At 38.2% G+C, this 17366-nt stretch overlaps 1 protein-coding gene across 1 annotated transcript in view; it reads left to right on the plus strand.

Annotated features, from left to right (window-relative positions):
• p3h2 (prolyl 3-hydroxylase 2) overlaps nucleotides 1-17366 on the plus strand; it is a 47079-nt gene that overhangs the window by 12851 nt on the left and 16862 nt on the right. The gene's annotated exons all lie outside the window — the stretch shown is intronic.

The following is a 17366-nucleotide window of genomic DNA, read 5'->3' on the forward strand; positions in this document are numbered from 1 at the left end:
TGCAGACATGCTGTTTTCTATTCCCATATCTGCTAATGGAGTCCATGCTTAAAGATGTTTAACATTGTAGAGGGATAACTTTAGATGCACTTCAATGCATCAATATGCCTACGGTCACATTTAAGTAGTTCCTGCACGGCGCACTAATAAAAACACTTGAGTGATTCTCAAAACCTTAGGATATATAATACAATACTCCCATCTGAGACATCTATATTGAATCATGATGTTACATGGCATGTTTTGCTGTTTTTTTTTATTATTGCCTACAGATTATTGGCTCTAGTGGCTACTTGTTTTACAGCCCTTAAGGGCAACATCCCAGAATCAGCCTGGAATGAATCCAAGGGGCCGTATTTTATTTATTACTGCAGCATTTGAGGATTTAACATGCTCTCACTTAAAGCTACACCTGTGTGGAAAGCCCAGTCTGTACTAAGTCTTTCCTGTGTAACTGGCCAGAAAGCAAATAGCACAGGACTGTCTGCAGTTTTTGGTCTGGATCATACCTTGCTGTCAGAATTGGGTAGCGGATGATGTCAATGCATGCTAGTCTGCAACCAGAGACATGTGCTTTGTCATTGTTTGCCAACAGACTTGTGTAGGACCAATGCTTGATCACAAGTCTGCCAGAAATTGCTAGAAACAGAGTTTTCCAGTTAAAGTGTGTGAAGCTGGAAAGCATTTGTGTTGAATCCACTGTCACACTCACTTAAGTGTAGACTGAATGGAGGTCTGGTAGAATCATTAGACTCGCTGTTCTGGAAGACCTGTTTTTGGGCGCAATGTTTTAGAGGCAGAAGAGGATGATAATAATTCTCCCTGACTATTATCAAGTCCCCAAAAAACTTGAATACATTCACACCAGCAAACCAGACCAACTTTACCAGGCTGGGAAACAAGCTAAACTTGCAAACCTTCTTAAGGTGTTTTTTCAGTAGTCTTCAAAGTTCTTGTAATGGTGCAAAACTATGAAGAAAATAGATCTTTCAAAGTTGATTCCAGTAGTTTAATGTTTACATGTTGCTAAGCTTAAAACAAAATACTTTAAGCTAAAAAAAACATAATCCTCACTAATATGATCATATGGTCCAATACTTAGCTCATTTTATCAATGCTTTATCATACTTACTACGTGCTAAATTTAATCGACCAACCTGATCTCAAGGCAATTCTTATATGTTTTACGAGTTGGCAAATATGTAAGAATTCATTTGAATGACCACCCCTAAACCTACACCTCACAGAAATTGTTCAAAATGATGAGTATGAGTGAGGCCGTATGAATTTGTACGAATTATCCACCTTGTAAAATATGTATGAACTGGTCTTGAGATAGCATTGAATCAACCAATTTCTCTTGACTCGTGCCATCTTGAATGAATATTTTCAACAAACTTGTTGTCGCAGAATTCAGTTTAAAAAAAAAAGTGATCCTATAAGATAGCATAATGTTCCCTATATGTTACCCTGGACCACAAAACCAGTCTTAAGTCGCTGAGGTATATATTTAGCAATAGCCAAAAATCATTAGGATATCAAGTAAGGATTATGTTCCATGAGGATATTTTGTAAAGTTCCTACTGTAAATCAAGGAACTACACTAACCTTTTCCAGTGGTGGCACTTGCGCGACAAAACATGATTTAGCCGCACACATTTTTTATAGTAATCCGCTCTGGATAATAATGAAACTGTATTGCATTGTAGTGCATTGGTCTGTCTTGGTACCTTTACCCAGGGCCGTAGCTGGGTTAGAGGGGCCCTGGTGCAGGTTGTACATGTGGGCCCTGTTTTAAATGGTTTAATATTTACTGTATGTTCGTTCTATTTATTTATTTGTGCTATTTACACACGTTTACACTTAAGACTGGTTTTTTGGTCCACGGTCACATATGTGGAAGAAGCTTTGTCTTTTGAGCATTTCTATGATGACAAAAATGCTACTGCAAGTGGGGAGCACTTTAGAGCATTTATTCCCTTTAGAACACTTATTTCCTTCTGGAAATCCAAATCTTGTTTTATTTTACCATTTAATTTTAGTATATAAGATTCTGGCATAGAAAAAGAATAAATTATACCAGACCGTGACTTTCAACCATGGTTTGTTCTGCTCATGTAAGCAGCTCTTTCATTAGCATTTGCCACTGGTTAAACCACAAGCTCTTAACTGAAATTTTAAATAGACTCTGGCAACCCTTCCTAATGTTTTCACTAGTGCACAATGTTTTTTGGCTTTTATTAGAACTATTTTTGCATAGTTTTAGTGGAAAATCCCTAGCTCCGAATATTCTTTATAAATACTTGAAAACCATCAATAGTCAGTGTTGTTTTCTAAAGGTGTGTTACTCCTGCAGACCTACTCAGAATCCTATTTTAAATCCAGGGAGCTATTTACAGTTTGAGTCCTGTTTGAGTTTACCGACTTGGAATGAACCCTATACTGACGTCTGCGTTTTAATAATCAAGGGCTTTGTACTCTGGAATTGTGTTTAGCCACTATGTAATTAAACTTTTCTGAATGGAACAGATGTTTAAAGTCCTACAGCAGTTTCTTTTAATGGTAACAAAAGGAATGCTGCTTTACATTTAACACATGTGTAATTGTAAACCCTCTGCTCACAAATGCCATTCAACTTTATACTACTCCACAGTGTAAGTAAAGAATGTTGTGGGATGTTTATTTGGCCATGCTGTAAAACATTTTAAGCCCTGACCCCCCTTGTCCAACTCTATACTGTGTGCCGAGATAATGAAGTTGATCCACATAGTACATAAAGATCTAAACCGGAGACTTGTTTTCTCAACTCAGGAAACTTCAGCTTTGCTAAACAAAATTTGCCAATTAAACCGAAATAACTGTGAGGTCTTGTTTCAGAGTCAGGGTAAACAAGCACATGACATTTTTAGCATTTCTAGCTTATTTGATTTACAGGATTCTGGGGAGATACACAGAAAAGAGCGACATTTAATGCAAGAATCTTTGCATAGCTTTATTTATCCTTCCTTCCTGATTAGAGATGGAGTTTGAAACGCTTTGAGCAAACCAGGGGCATCTGAGATCATTTTGAGCTCAAACTTACTTTGCAAGTTTGTTTTCTCTGTCACTTAATGGAAAATATATTAAAATGTTTAAAAATGTAATTACATCTGGAATTTCATGATGACGAGTAATGTCTTTTTTTCTAACCCTCACTCTGTTTAGTGCTCTTAAGCATCTGTTAAAAATCACATGCTTTGCATCATCATGAAACCAAGGCTGCTTCAGGTTAGCAAAGTTTACTTTGGCAAAGGGGTTTTTTTAGAGAAAAGACATCCCCTCTTTCAAGCAAGAGTAAAATGTATTTTAATTGAGTCCTTATGGTTTAAACTAACTCACTGAAATCAGTCAAATTTATAGTCTCAACATAAAGCACCACTAGAACAGATGATGCTTTTAATAAAGGAACCAGAAGGCCTTTCAGCCACAACAAAACCTGTTGTGGTTTCTGATGTTAGTGTGTTAAATGTTCATTTGATCACTCTGAAATCAAAGGCCAACAGAGCAGATCTGCTTTTTATCAAATTCAGCACAAACAAAAACCAAATGTACTACATGAAACGGATAATACTCTTTCAGGCTTCTTAGTAGGCTTCTTTCATTCTTCATTCACAAAGAAATTAAGGTTTCTGAGGAAAACATTCCAGGATTTTTCTCTATATGGAGAAACTTCCTGGAATGTTTTCCTCAAAAACCTAAATATCTTTTCCACCGAAGAAAGGACATGAAAATAAGGACATTTTTATTCTGGAACAAATCCTTTAAAGATTAACAGAGCATAGCATTGATGACTTATTTTTATAGGCCAACCTGGAAGTTATCCTCACTCTGGTTTCCTTGGCAAAAACCCAACAGGCTTTTTCCATTGGCCCAGCCTTTTGGAATATTGCAGAAAATAAACTAAGCGACCAACAGAAGTTCATGATTCCTTTCACATTTTTTTCATCGTGATAATCTTAACAAATAAATGAAGCCTAAATACAATCAGCAGAAACTCATTAAGAAACTACACCATGGTTGCATGATTTTCATAACTCTTTAGTCTGTATTTAAAACATTTTTTTGTAAAGTCAGAGTGTGAATAGTTTGTAAGATTGTGATTGCAAACACAGTGTATGAAGGCATCTACTAAATGTATAAATGCATTGAAAGAATTATTTGGAAATGGGGTGTTTTGAGCCTTTGCTACAGTCTGGGTGGTCAGTGCAATTGTCTTTCTGCAATTGTTTTTGCAAGAGGAATGTGGCGTGACCTTTGACCTTTTCGCAACCCTCCCAGATCAAACATCCATGGATTCCTGACAACTACAGACTCGTGGCACCGGCTTGAGCTGCCTGCCAGTGAGGTCACCACCCAGCATGGTCAGGACCCCTGAACTACTTATTCACACTGTGTAATCAGAGATGACCTGTTGTGTTTCCACTGCCCCCTCAAGCTTGGCCCTCCATTATCATGTCCTTCGCCTCTTATAAATACACGGCAGAACAAACTTAACTTACGCCTTTTGGTCTGACCCATTTCCGGCAGTGTAGAGCAGGGGTTCCCAAACTTTTTAGCACGCGACCCCATGATAAATGCGCTGCTGCCCCGCGACCCCCCCCCCCCCCCCAAAAAAAACACCTCTTGTCGCGTGAAATGTACAGCAAATCGATTTTATGCCCAGTCTCAAAGCACACAAAGTTATATTTTATTGTTCTGCGTGCAAAATCAGTGTTACAAGTCTGCATGAGTTGCTCGATATCCACGTAACTGTGCAGCTATGTTGGGTTGAACTCGTTCATTATTCTGCCATCAGGAACCAGTCGAGTAAGTCTGAGCTGCTCACACGCGCGCACACACACACAAACACACACTCATGCTAATCCGCTAGATGTGTCACTTTATGCTTTCCATGGTGACGCGTCATTGCTTGTCACGTGATATACCGCAGCAACAATGAATGATCTGCTTTTGTCATTTTTCCTTTTTTATTCAAAATATTAACAAATTTGTTAGATATGGCATGAAATAGCTGATATTCCGATTGTCAAATATATGCAAGTGGAAGTGTTTTGTTGTTTAAACACCTTTATAACGATCGCGTTAGTTGAGCTGTATGCGCGATGGGCGCCGCTATCTTAGTTTGTGCCGCAGACGCAGTTCAGAGAATCAGATCTGTTGGATTTACAACACGTGAATTCACCCACTTCTCCCGAAATACATAAAAGTAAGTGGCTGGTGAACTGGAAGAATAATGGAGTAAACTTTAAAGTTACTTACACAATGTGTATCTGATATGAATAAAATGTGTCTAATTATAATGAAAAATATTATTATTGCCTCTTCCTTTGACATCAGTGTGAATTTTACAAACTCTAAATGTATTGTTTTTTCTAGTACTTATATGTCTGAAACCTAAAATAAACATTATGTGGTTGAAAACACTGAAAAGTTGTGATGACAGCTCTGAGCGCACTTGTCTCTGGCTCAGCGCCAGCCAACTCGCGAGAGCACATTTGAATTTCACGTCATGCACTGACCGGTGTGGTCGTACACTCCAGGGACTAGCCTAGACTGACCACACCGGTGTGATCGTACGTGCGATGCGAAATAGTTAAATTAATTGAAACAAAAATATATAAAGCCTATATCGAAATCATCTCGCGACCCCTGCGCCGGGGTCCCGCGACCCACCGTGGGGTCGCGACCCCTACTTTGGGAACCACTGGTGTAGAGGTCGGGAGAGCAGTTCATTTTTCATTTTCGATATTTCAACCCATTTTCCCATCTCTCTCAAAGCCGAGTGGAAATCAGTATTAAGAAATCAGATCAGATCTCCTGTGGTTTGTGGGGATTTTGCTTCTGTTTTCACTGAATGCAGCCAACATTGTGTAAAGGTCATGTAAATGCCTCGAAGGTTTTTTTTTTTCTCGGAAAGGGCAACAGTTTAAGAAAAACTTGACAGAAACTTATATGTATACACGTTACCCAATTTCCAGTCAGGTAATTCAATATCTTTATGTTTTGATGCTAAAACTCTACAGTATTTTAAAAATCTCTTGTAAACCACATCTTGTATCGTTGGTTTTACACATAAACACCATTTTTGAGATTTAGTCAGCTTATTCAGTATCTTTTAATGTTTTGATATTAAAACTGGACAATTATTTAAAAAATCCCTTGTTTTGTTGGGTTTTTCATTTTTATAATGCAATGCTTCTTAGCTTTTGATTTAGTTAGGTGTAGATCTGAGTTGGTTGAAATAAAACGTTTTACAATGTCGGTTGTCGACATTTGAACACCTAGTGTATGTAACAATATGATGTAACAGGCAAGGGAATGTTTTTTCCTCATTGAATTCATTGGAAAATGAAAATAGATCTATACATTTTATGGTTAATTTGTAGTTTACCAAAACTAAATACAAAATTGCCTTTAAGTTGTACTTTGCATCAGCTATTTACCTATTAATATGCAGTGCTTGGCTTAAGTTCTAGCTCAAATTTATGTGCGGTTGATTTTGTTTGGAAACACCTCCTCGGTTAAAGTGCTATTAAGTAAACCACTTGTCATCAGTCATAAATCAGTATGTTTTCCAAATGGGTGTGAAATCAGGCAAGAGATGTGGCTACATTGACTCTTTGACCTTCACGATGTTATTATTGTTCAGTAATCCTCTAGCAACCACCCAGAGCATGCTAACAATGTGCTAACAACCAAACCTGTTGCTGAGGTCCGTTTTTACTGAAATTTTGTTGTTTAGAATTTATTGCATGGTTATCATTTTAAATGATTCATTGATTTGATCTTCCTCTTTGTCAGAAACTTTGCACAGTGACTAGAACTCGTAAACAAATGTTCTTTCCAGCAGTACCTCCCTAAAGTAAAAAAAAAATGAATTAATAATAGTCATCAGAGTTTAATAAAACAGTCACACCATCTCAGAGGTCACCTCCCCGAACGCCCCCAAGAAAGCCATTTATTCCCATTTGTCGAAGTACAGCGGGTGTTTTCTTCAGGGGGAGCCATGGCGGGTCTCAAGGGGAGATGCTCTTGGCGGCTCCTGGACTGAAGGGGGCTTCCACTTGGCGGATTTACCGCATCGTTCTGCCAGAAATGCTGTTAGCCAGGCTACTGTCAAAACTCAAGCACCCCCATTACTCCAAAGATAACAGGACTCTGCATCCCCTCCCTGGTTCAATTAACTAGCCTCATGCTGTGATCTGAAACGAGGAGCCACTCTTGTCGCACTTTGGATGCATTTAGTGTTGGCCTGTTCAAACCTTTCCATAAACCAACAAACAAATAACACTAAACTTTTTAAAAACCTCATATTTTAGCCTGTTAAAGATGCATAATGTGGATTAATGTTATGCTTAAGCCTTCTAGATGTTTCAGTTGTTTCATTAGGAATTACTAGTTAAAATATACCAGGGGTCGCCAACTGGCGGACCCCGGTCCGAATCCGGACCGCGAGATGCGTCCATATGGATCGCAAAGCCTTTTGACACAATTAAATAAATAAATGCCAAACGTTATTTAACATTATTATAAAATCCAATTTATATCAGGCACATAAAGGTCAGCTCAGTAGCGCTATTTGGGTCGTACATCGACACAGGTTTTGACAGTGAAGAGAGCAGAGAGCAGCGCACACCGATGCAACTTTCTATGACTGAAAAACAATGGTATTCTCAAAAATTAGGAAAGTTGAAGAGTTTTTCGAGATGAATGGGTGGAAAAATACGCAATTTATGTTTTTACATGCAGTACATAATTGTACGGACCTTGGCTTGTGAGGAGAGTTCATTTACTTGACCTCAAGCAATTTTAGTTGAAGACCCCTGAAATATACTAATATACAGCTCAACACGAATTAACAAACATAACAGGTCAAGCTACCTATTCCATGTAAGTGTACGTTTTTAGTTGGCACCAGTTACCTCGTGGGCAGCTTGCTGAATGTTATTGTGTCACTTCACACATAAGTTCCACATTCAGCACAGACAAGCAAATCATTTATCGCTGGAAACTTGCTGGATCACGCTCACAATATTTGAATCAGGGGAAGTTGAATCAGGGCTTAACTCTACAAACATCAATCAGACATACTAAGCTTACTGACAGGATATTTATGTTGCTTTATGAAAATCTGCAAAGCAAATAAAATTGGAATAACACTGACAACTGCCAAAGCTTATTACAATTTTCTCTTGTCGAACAATAAAATATTAGAAAAATGTCCCTTAGATTTAGAAACCCAATACCTGGGGTTTACTTTGAGTATGCAGCAAAAAATTGTCAACTTGTCAATCACAAAGGACAAATCATTCATCATTTGGCACTCAGATCCTCAGGGTTCTCAAAATTCACTGGGGCCTCTATGTTCAGGCACGTTCATACCTGATAGAGCCAATACAGTAGCCTTTGCTTAGTTTCCTGCACTCAGTATAGGACTGGGGCATCTGCAACATGACAAAATACAGTGTGCAGACCTCCAGGATGGAAAATCGAGGGTGTTGGTGCTTTCGTGAGAGAATGAATGGCAGCATTGTGGAAACACTGTTATACCAGTGCCTCCATTATAATGCTCTGTTGTAAGTGTACAAAGTCCAGGCCTGCTTTAGATTTAACTCTTTAGTACAGCACCCCCATCCCACTCTGTTTCCAATCCATACGTTTAAACGGCGCACTAGCAGAACTGATATGCCTGATGGGCTCTTTGACCTCTTGAGGAACTCATTTGTAAACATCATCAGAAAAAGGTTCTTTGTGATGTAGATTGGATACAACTTTAGCTCCATTCAGTTTGTTAAAAAGCACATGAAGGGGCTGAATGTAAGTTCACATCAGGCTCATATTTAACCAAAAGATAAATTAGGTTGATTTTTGATCAAATGTTGCTCTCCCCAGCGGGGAGTTTGGTCATTAGGAGGCCAGCGTGAGTCCGGGAGCGATGATATGAGGGGGCTGCCCTCTCTCAGGCCAAGAACTCTGCAGGAATGTGGAGGATGTGGAGGGAGGGCTGACTCACCCCTCCGCTCTGGGCCAAAAGATCCCACGGAGTGGCATGAAAGACGAGGTGCTGGAACAGAAGATGTTGAGGACTATTAACTGTGTGCATTTATTAAATGTTTGGGCCCAATAGTCGTGGGGATAAACACAAGTGAAAGCTGGATGATGTTTCGAGAGGATTTCAACTCAAGTTTTACATAAACCCCTAAAACAAAACTGTCTCTCCTAATGCAGGAGGCAAGGGAAGGTTTAAAAAAATGGCCTGCCTTGATTTATTGAGCTGTTACTATTTTTATGAGCTTTTTAAGCCTTTAATGGGTTTGCTAAAAGTGGGAAAGTGAAAGGAAATAGTGGGACGGGTTTAGCAAAGGTAAGCCTTGAGACTACTGGAGGATGCAGCCGAGAAACTTCCATGACAGGAGTGTGCAACCCTGCTTCTGGAGAGCCAATGTCCTGCAGATTTTAGCTCCAACCAGCTCCAAACTTACTTTCTTAGAAGCTTCTAGTGAGTCTAACGTCATTGATTAGCTGGTTCAGGTGTGTTTAATTGGGGTTAAAGTCTGCAGGACAGTAGCTGCATTTCCATTACAGATTTGTACAAAACCTTTGCAATATTTTATAAATGTCAATAAAAAGTGTGTAAAATTTTGTACAGTTTTCAAACATTTTTGTTTTTTGGGCGTAACGTGCAATAAACCAATCAGAGTCTCATCTTCCATTCCCTTTAAGAGCCAGTTCCGCTCGTGCCATGATGGATTTGTTATTTAGACGGCGGAATTTGGCAAGCACAAAGACAGAACACGTCTCTGAGATGAAATGGAGCTGATTGTGTGCGAGCAAATAGATAACCTAATTCTGATACATACGATGACTATCCATTATGACATGTAGGCACAACAAAAACCAACAAAAGCCCAACGCACCTCTTCTCGAGAGACCGGTCTCTTCCCCGTGCATGCACACTGGTGTCCTCGTGGGTCCAGGAAGGGTGCGTTGAGGGACTCCCACGCCACCAGAGACATGAGCTGCCGGACCCACGGTCCGGACGAGAACCACACCCATTTACATGGCCAATGGGCCAGGATGCCGGGCCGTCCATCCCCTGCAAGCGCAGCGGGTAACGAGCAGGATGCGAAGAGGGGATCGCGTGCGGCCGCCGGACTCTGCCCCTTACCTGGACCCTTCCTCCATGAACACTGCCCGACCCACACAAACCCCGCAGCACGATGAGGACACCAGATCCCTTGTTTATTTTAGACCCTCTCCCCCTTTGGCCACAATTGTCCCGTTTTCTGTTAATAAAAGCCTCTCTGAGGCATTACGCCATGCCCACTGTGTCTGTCGTTGGCTCCTCCCGTTACTATATATATATATATATATATATATATATATATATATATATATATATATATATATATATATATTATATTAGCCTACAAAAATAAATATTATTAAATATATATATATATATATATGTGTATATATATATATATATATATATATATATATATATATATATATATATATATATTTTAATTAGCCTACAAAAAATTATTACTTAAAAAAATTATTATATAAAATTATTATTGCATTGCAATCCTTTAATTTTTAATATTCGGCATGTTTGTGTGATGCTGTCCTGTGTTTAATAAGCAGTGTGTACGCACGTTGCAGACCTGCCTATACTAACACGCTCTTTAAATAACAAAGAAAAAACATTGTGCCAGACTTAAGACCAGGTTTGAGTTGGTCTATGGCGCAGTCTATTTTCAGTTCCTTAAAATAGCAATGCGCCTGAACACACCTCTTTTTTGGACCAGCATGCCCATGGGCGCACAAATGAGCGCAAATGCATTTGCTAATTAAACGACGTGGCGCTGGACAGGAAAATGCGAATGGAGCCGGCCTGAAACTAGCGTCTTGCGTCGCATTGTGCCCTTCGTGTATGCCGTTAACATGATTTTTTATTTTTTTTGCAGAGAGGTGTTAGAATCTCTTATACAGCATACTGCTAATACAGCTAGTGCTACCAAGAAAAAGCAAACAAATTTAAATGAAAAAGTAATTAGACAGTTACGTTTCAAGGAGTCCGAGGGTTTTCTTTTAACAGAATAACAGAATTATTGTTTACCAAACAGAAATGTTAACAGTTTAGTCCAAACCTTTAATCTAACTTCTAATCTTTTGATTTCCCCTCTAATTATGTACAATCAAATCAGCTACAGTCAAACAACTCCTCTAAACAAGGAATGACCAAAGAAACCATAAATTTTTTTTTTTTTAAAAGCCCACGTACACAGAAATCCATTCAGCGGCAGCATACAGTAGCTGGATTATTGTAGACCTATTTTTACTTTTTCCAGCAATCCCATGTCTTTGCACTAATGAAAGAGGCTGTCTGTTCCATCATGCTTTAAAGACATTCCTCAGACATTACCTTATTAAACCAACATGTGTGTTGAGTGGGTGAGGCCCGGGCACAGAGAAAAGGGCTAGTGTGTTGGCACTAATGGAAGTGTAAGGGAAGCCACAACCCAGACAGATGACATCATCCATAGGATTCCCACATTTTCCAAAGCACGTGTCATACGTGCCCCACAGCCGCTTGGTTTTGAGGTTTAACTGCCATGAAGAAAGACAGGTCAACATGGGATGAATAGGTTTTATATTGATAGAGAAAGTGGGTTAGTTGAGACTTGTTAGTGGAAGAAAATTTGTTGGTGACTGCTTCAATCTGATGTTTTGTGCCACAAAAGCTCAGTTCATCATTTATGCTGAAATGTATTTAGTTTGGGCAAAAATCTATTTTTTAAGATGATGTTACTATTGAGAATATTTGGTCCTAATGGCACAGAAATCACATGTTGTGTTTCAAGTTTTAGGAACGCTTGTATTTTCTTTTAAAGCAGATGTAGGCCATGTCCACACGTACCTGTACACAGGTACTTTTATAAATGGAGTTTTTCCTTCTTCCTTTAAAAAAAAAAAAATCTCCATCCACATGAAAATGCAAAAGCATGCTATGAAGCAGTTAAGATCGTGCCAAGCCAACAGGTGGCGATATTATCTCAACCGTAAAGCCATGTTGGCCAATCAGAAGCCTGAATAAGTTTCCAGTAGGCGGAGATAACAGTGCATGCTCCGTCATCACAGGCCAAAAATTTCGGTTTCGCAGTCTACACAATAACACTGCAACTGGAGTTTTTGAAAATCTTCACCCTGGCAGGAGTTTTCAATAATGTTTGGTTTCAGTAACCTGGTGTTGCGTTTGCGTGTGGACGAATGGCCACACCGCATAGACAAAGGGACAGGGACAGTAGACAGAACCATAGATTGTTAAAATAGATGCATGAATGAAAAGCTCAGTCACATTCAGTAAATAAATGCACAAAGAAAACCAATCAAAACTTGCTATGCAAATTTAACAAGGATGCCAATGCCATGGAAGTTTTTTTGAAGTAAACAGAATAAATGCATCAAGAAGTTCTTAAGTTGACATTACGTTTAATTTGAAAATACAGAAACATACTGAAAAGAGGATGCTATACATTTTATAATGGTTTTACTAAAAATAATGTATAATTATAAAGCGGCCTACTTAGTATGAAACAGAAATTTTACATTTATTCATTTTGTAGACACTTTTATCCAAATTTACTTAAAAATAAAGACTACGACAAGCAATTCTTACTACTTTGTTTATAAGAATCTTTGGAGTTTACATTGTGGTTTACCAGGGAAAACATACTGTTTAAATAGCTTTTTTTTTTACATTTAAGGTTATGTTTTGTAAAGCAGGACTTGCATGATGTGACTCCCAGTATTCCTTATTATCATTGCTAGGTTAATATTGCTAGGTAAATTTACTAAAATCTAAAGTCAAGTTTAAGATGGAAATTGGAAAACGTTTGGAAGTAAAGTATAAATAACAAGACACAGCTATCTAAATTAACCCCACTTGTAAACACACTGGATTTAATATAGGGAGTTCAGTGCATTTGCACAGATTCTTGTGGTTTCTCTATTGCTTAGTGTTGAGTGAAACCAGGGCAGTTTTCAGCTCGAAGTCAATATCACTACTTCGGTCAATATACAGCGCACTGATTTTATTAGATACACGCCGAAGTATTCCATTGAATATTTGTTCAATAGTAGCTTATCCTTAGATTACAGTACACAATGAATAATAAGTCTTTGTTTGCTATGGACCCGATTAAGCTTTATTTATAATTGATACAAGCAAAAAAAGTACCAAATAAAGGCTTAATAGACATATTTCCCCCGTGAATATGTAATTTTTTATTAGCTTAAACTATAAATTGATTGTGTTTCCCCATTTGTAAGTCACTGGATGAATGTGTCTTCTAAATGATTAAATAATTTGTAGAGACTTTAGTGTAGTATACTTAATCCAAGAAAATCACATTTATACATGCTTTCTTTCCTTGTTAACACTTAAAACACAGAGGGCCCTATTTTAACTATTTAAATGCAAAGTGTAAAGCGCTTGGCGCAGTTGCACTCAGGGCGTGTCTTAATCCACTTTTGCTATTTTAACGACGGAAAAACGGTTGACGCACCCGGGTGCATGGTCTAAATGGGTTGTCCCTATTCTCTTAATGAGTAATGGGTGTTTTTGGGGCGTAACATGCAATAAACCAATCAGAGTCTCATCTTCCATTCCCTTTAAGAAGCCAGTTGTGCTCGTGCCATGACAGATTTGCTATTTACACGGAGGAATTTGGCATGCGCAAAGACAGAACACGTCTCAGAGATGATTCGGCGCTGTTCGTGTGCGAGCAAATAAAATTCCTAATTCTGATACATGCGATGACTATCCATTATGACATGTTGGCATTTTTATATTTAATTAGCCTCTTATTTTAGACCAGCATGCCCATGGGCGCACATATGGGTGCAAATGCATTTGCTATTCAAACGACGTGGCGCTTGACGGGAAAATGCAAATGGCGCTGGACTGAAACTAGCAAACACACTTGCGCTGCGCCTTGCATCGCATTGCGCCGGGTGTATGATAGGGCCTTGAATGTTTATAGTTTATCTCTACCAAACAAAAGTTTTTCTCAGAACATGAAAGCATCTACAGTCCAATCAACATGTTGTTGACATTCTTTGCCTTTTTCAACTTAAAAAAAAGCATAAATGGTGCTTGTCTTGGCTATGATGTTATACCACATCAAACAGGATGTTTTTCTTTTTTTACAGCCAGTGAGTAAATGGTTTGTAAACTCTGGCTGGAGATGCAGGGGGGGAAACTGTGGTGGTGTATATTAAAGAGCAGTTACGAGGTTCACAGGTGCTCTTTCTGGAAAATATTTACCCAAAAGGCAAAATGTTAGCTGAAGGCTGTTTATGCTATTAGGAACAAACTGCTGGTTGATGTGGGTTAAAGTTGACCTTTTTCAAAGTGTTGCACACACTTAGTTTGTCTGTGGGGGTGTATCCATTTGACATAAAATGAAGGGGAAATTGTTTTTTACGCATACTACATTTTTTATGTAATGGGTTTGTTGAGAATATCTGGAAAGCCAACACTGTGGATTTGTGTGTAAGTGTGTGTGAAATGAGTATCTCAGCTGTAAAACCATCTGTTGAAGAGAAAACTAATAAATGTCTTCACAAAACTCGCTGGCAGCATGGTCAGTGAGACTCAGGTCATTGTTTAGATATTATATTCAGCCATGATAATTAAGCCAAAGTCTACAACAAAAGGCCCCAAATCATAACTGAGGTTAGCTTAGGTGTTATATTATAGATTATGTTGTTTCCAGTTATATGTTAGGTTAGTTTATATTAGTGCTGTCAAATGATTAATCGTGATTAATTAATTTCAGTATGTTAGGTTATGTTATGCTACTGTAGACTGGATGTTAAGTTATCTTATAAGTTATAGATTATAAATTAGGTTTTATTATGTTACTGTAGATTTCAGCAATTTTCCAGCATTTTTCCGGGTCCAAAGTGCAGTGTGAAAGGGGCTTCACTGCATGGGAGTTTCTGGCTATAGGATCCAAAAGTAGTGTTTTGTCACTTCCCTAATATACTCAGACCAGACAACAAAGAAATCTTCAAACCAGTAAAAACATAAAAGACCTTTTGGTTGTTAGGTTCTGTGATCCAGGGTCACACCTGGCTGGAGACAGATAAACATTCTCACAGACCCTAAAGGGGAACACTCCCCATCCATTTTAGCAATCGCACAGAGATCTTTAAAAATGACACCAAACATGATGTCAGGTTGCATGTGTTGTTAGGCTATATGTTAAGTTATGTTATGTTACTGGAGGTTGGATGTTAGGTTAGGTTAGCTTACAGTATATGTTATAGGTTATACAGTATGTTAGGCTTTGTTACTGTAGTTTGGATGTTAGGTTATGTTAGGTTAGCTTATGTTATGTTAGGATGCATGTTATGCTAGGTTATATGTTAGGTTATTTTGCTGTAGGTTGGATGTAAGGTTATGTTATATTGTGTTAGGTTATACCAAAAGTACATGGCATAACATGACAACATAACATTTCATAAAATACCATAACATGTACCAGCGGAATACCTTATAAAATGTACCTAATTTGCAGTTAAATGTGTCAAATGTGCATAATATTACTCTTTAGATAAGTCTTTAAATGTGTGCATGGCAACAAACTACTATGTGCAATGTCCACAAGGCCTGAGGGTACTTAACTACTAACAGTTCTGGTTTAAAGGAGGTTGTTACACTGCAAAGAAAAGCAGCTACTTCAAAATATTAATTTCCCTAATTTATGATGGTTGTTAACATTTCTGCAGAGGCAAACATGAAAATTTTTGAGGCAACGATTTTAATACGGGAACATAAAACACACAAAAAATGCCACAAAATTTTGTGGTTTTGAAGTCTCATAACTTCTGATTTTGGTAAATAAATTGAGAAAATGGCTGCAAGAGATGCGTGGATGTGAGCAGACTATGCACCCAGCCGGACTAAATCCCAGCTGCATTTGAGCTTTTGTGTCTAGCTGGGCCCTTTTCCAGTCACCTCTTGTGAACTCTTTTGTCACTGTTCTGTGACGAGTACAGGATTTGTCAGGGCATGAGGATTTTTCGATTCACTACTGTAGTGCATGTGATAAACAAGGCAGGTGACTGAACATAACATTCGGATCTGAGGGGCCAAGTTGCATTTTGGCTTCGGCTCCTGGATTCTGACCTGCTTTAGAAGAAAATCAGACAGGTCAGCATTTGGACGGGATACAAAAAAACTGTATATCCAATCAGGGTCTTTGCAATCTATTCGCAGCTGGAACACAAGGCTTGTGTGGGTGTGTGTGGATGAGGGGGTGGTAGAAAGAAGACAGGAATGCAGTCAACGCTAGTTTGCTCTTTGGCCTTTCAGAGGCAACCAAGCATATCCTCTTAAGCCTTTAGCCCCCCAGCCTCATTCCCTAACATAAAAGACCAAACCTTGGCTGAGTCGCAAATTATGAGGAAAAAATAAAAGACGCAGATGATTCGTGATCATCTTTTTCACTGTGCATTGGTTCATCTATGGGTGTATCAGGAGACATCAGAAGTTCCATGATATTGTTCTACAGTGTTTAAAATAAAGGTTTCAGAGGGTGTTTTTTGTAGAGATGCATTAGAAAAAGAACATTTCAGGGAACCATTTTTGCTTAGAACTTTTTGTTCCACTATAAAGAACCTTTTCTAAAATGTAAAGGTTCCATGGAGGTTCTTCATGTCATTGGACTGTGTGCACAAAAAATAATATATTCGTGACACTAGATCACAAAACCAGTCATAAGTAGCACGGTTATATTTGTAGCAATTGCCAACAATACATTGTATGGGTCAAATTTATAGATTTTTCTTTTATGCCCAAAATCATTAGGATATTAAATAAATATCATGTTCCATGAAGATATTTAGTACATTTCCTACAATAAATATATCAAAACGTAATTTCTGATTAGTAATATGCATTGCTAAAAACTTCATTTGGACAAATTTAAAGGCGATTTTCTCAATATTTAGATTCCAGATTTTCAAATAGTTGTTTCATGGCCAAATATTGTGCAATCCTAATAAACCATACAGTAATGGAAAGCTTATTTATTCAACTTTTAACATCTTAGGCTTATCTTTACCATACAACAAAAGAAAATAGTGACCAAAGCATGCCTCAAAAAGAATTATGTAGCACCGTTCATTGTGATTCATGGAACTTGTTTGCTGTAAGTTTGTGTATTTAAGGACGTTTTGTTGAAAATAAAGCTTTGGTATTCAGTGATAATGAAATCGTAATCTGTTTGGACCTGGAAGTCTTGATGCTG

Source organism: Carassius gibelio, chromosome B22 (assembly GCF_023724105.1).
Source record: "Carassius gibelio isolate Cgi1373 ecotype wild population from Czech Republic chromosome B22, carGib1.2-hapl.c, whole genome shotgun sequence".
NCBI classification, from domain to species: Eukaryota; Metazoa; Chordata; class Actinopteri; order Cypriniformes; family Cyprinidae; genus Carassius; species Carassius gibelio.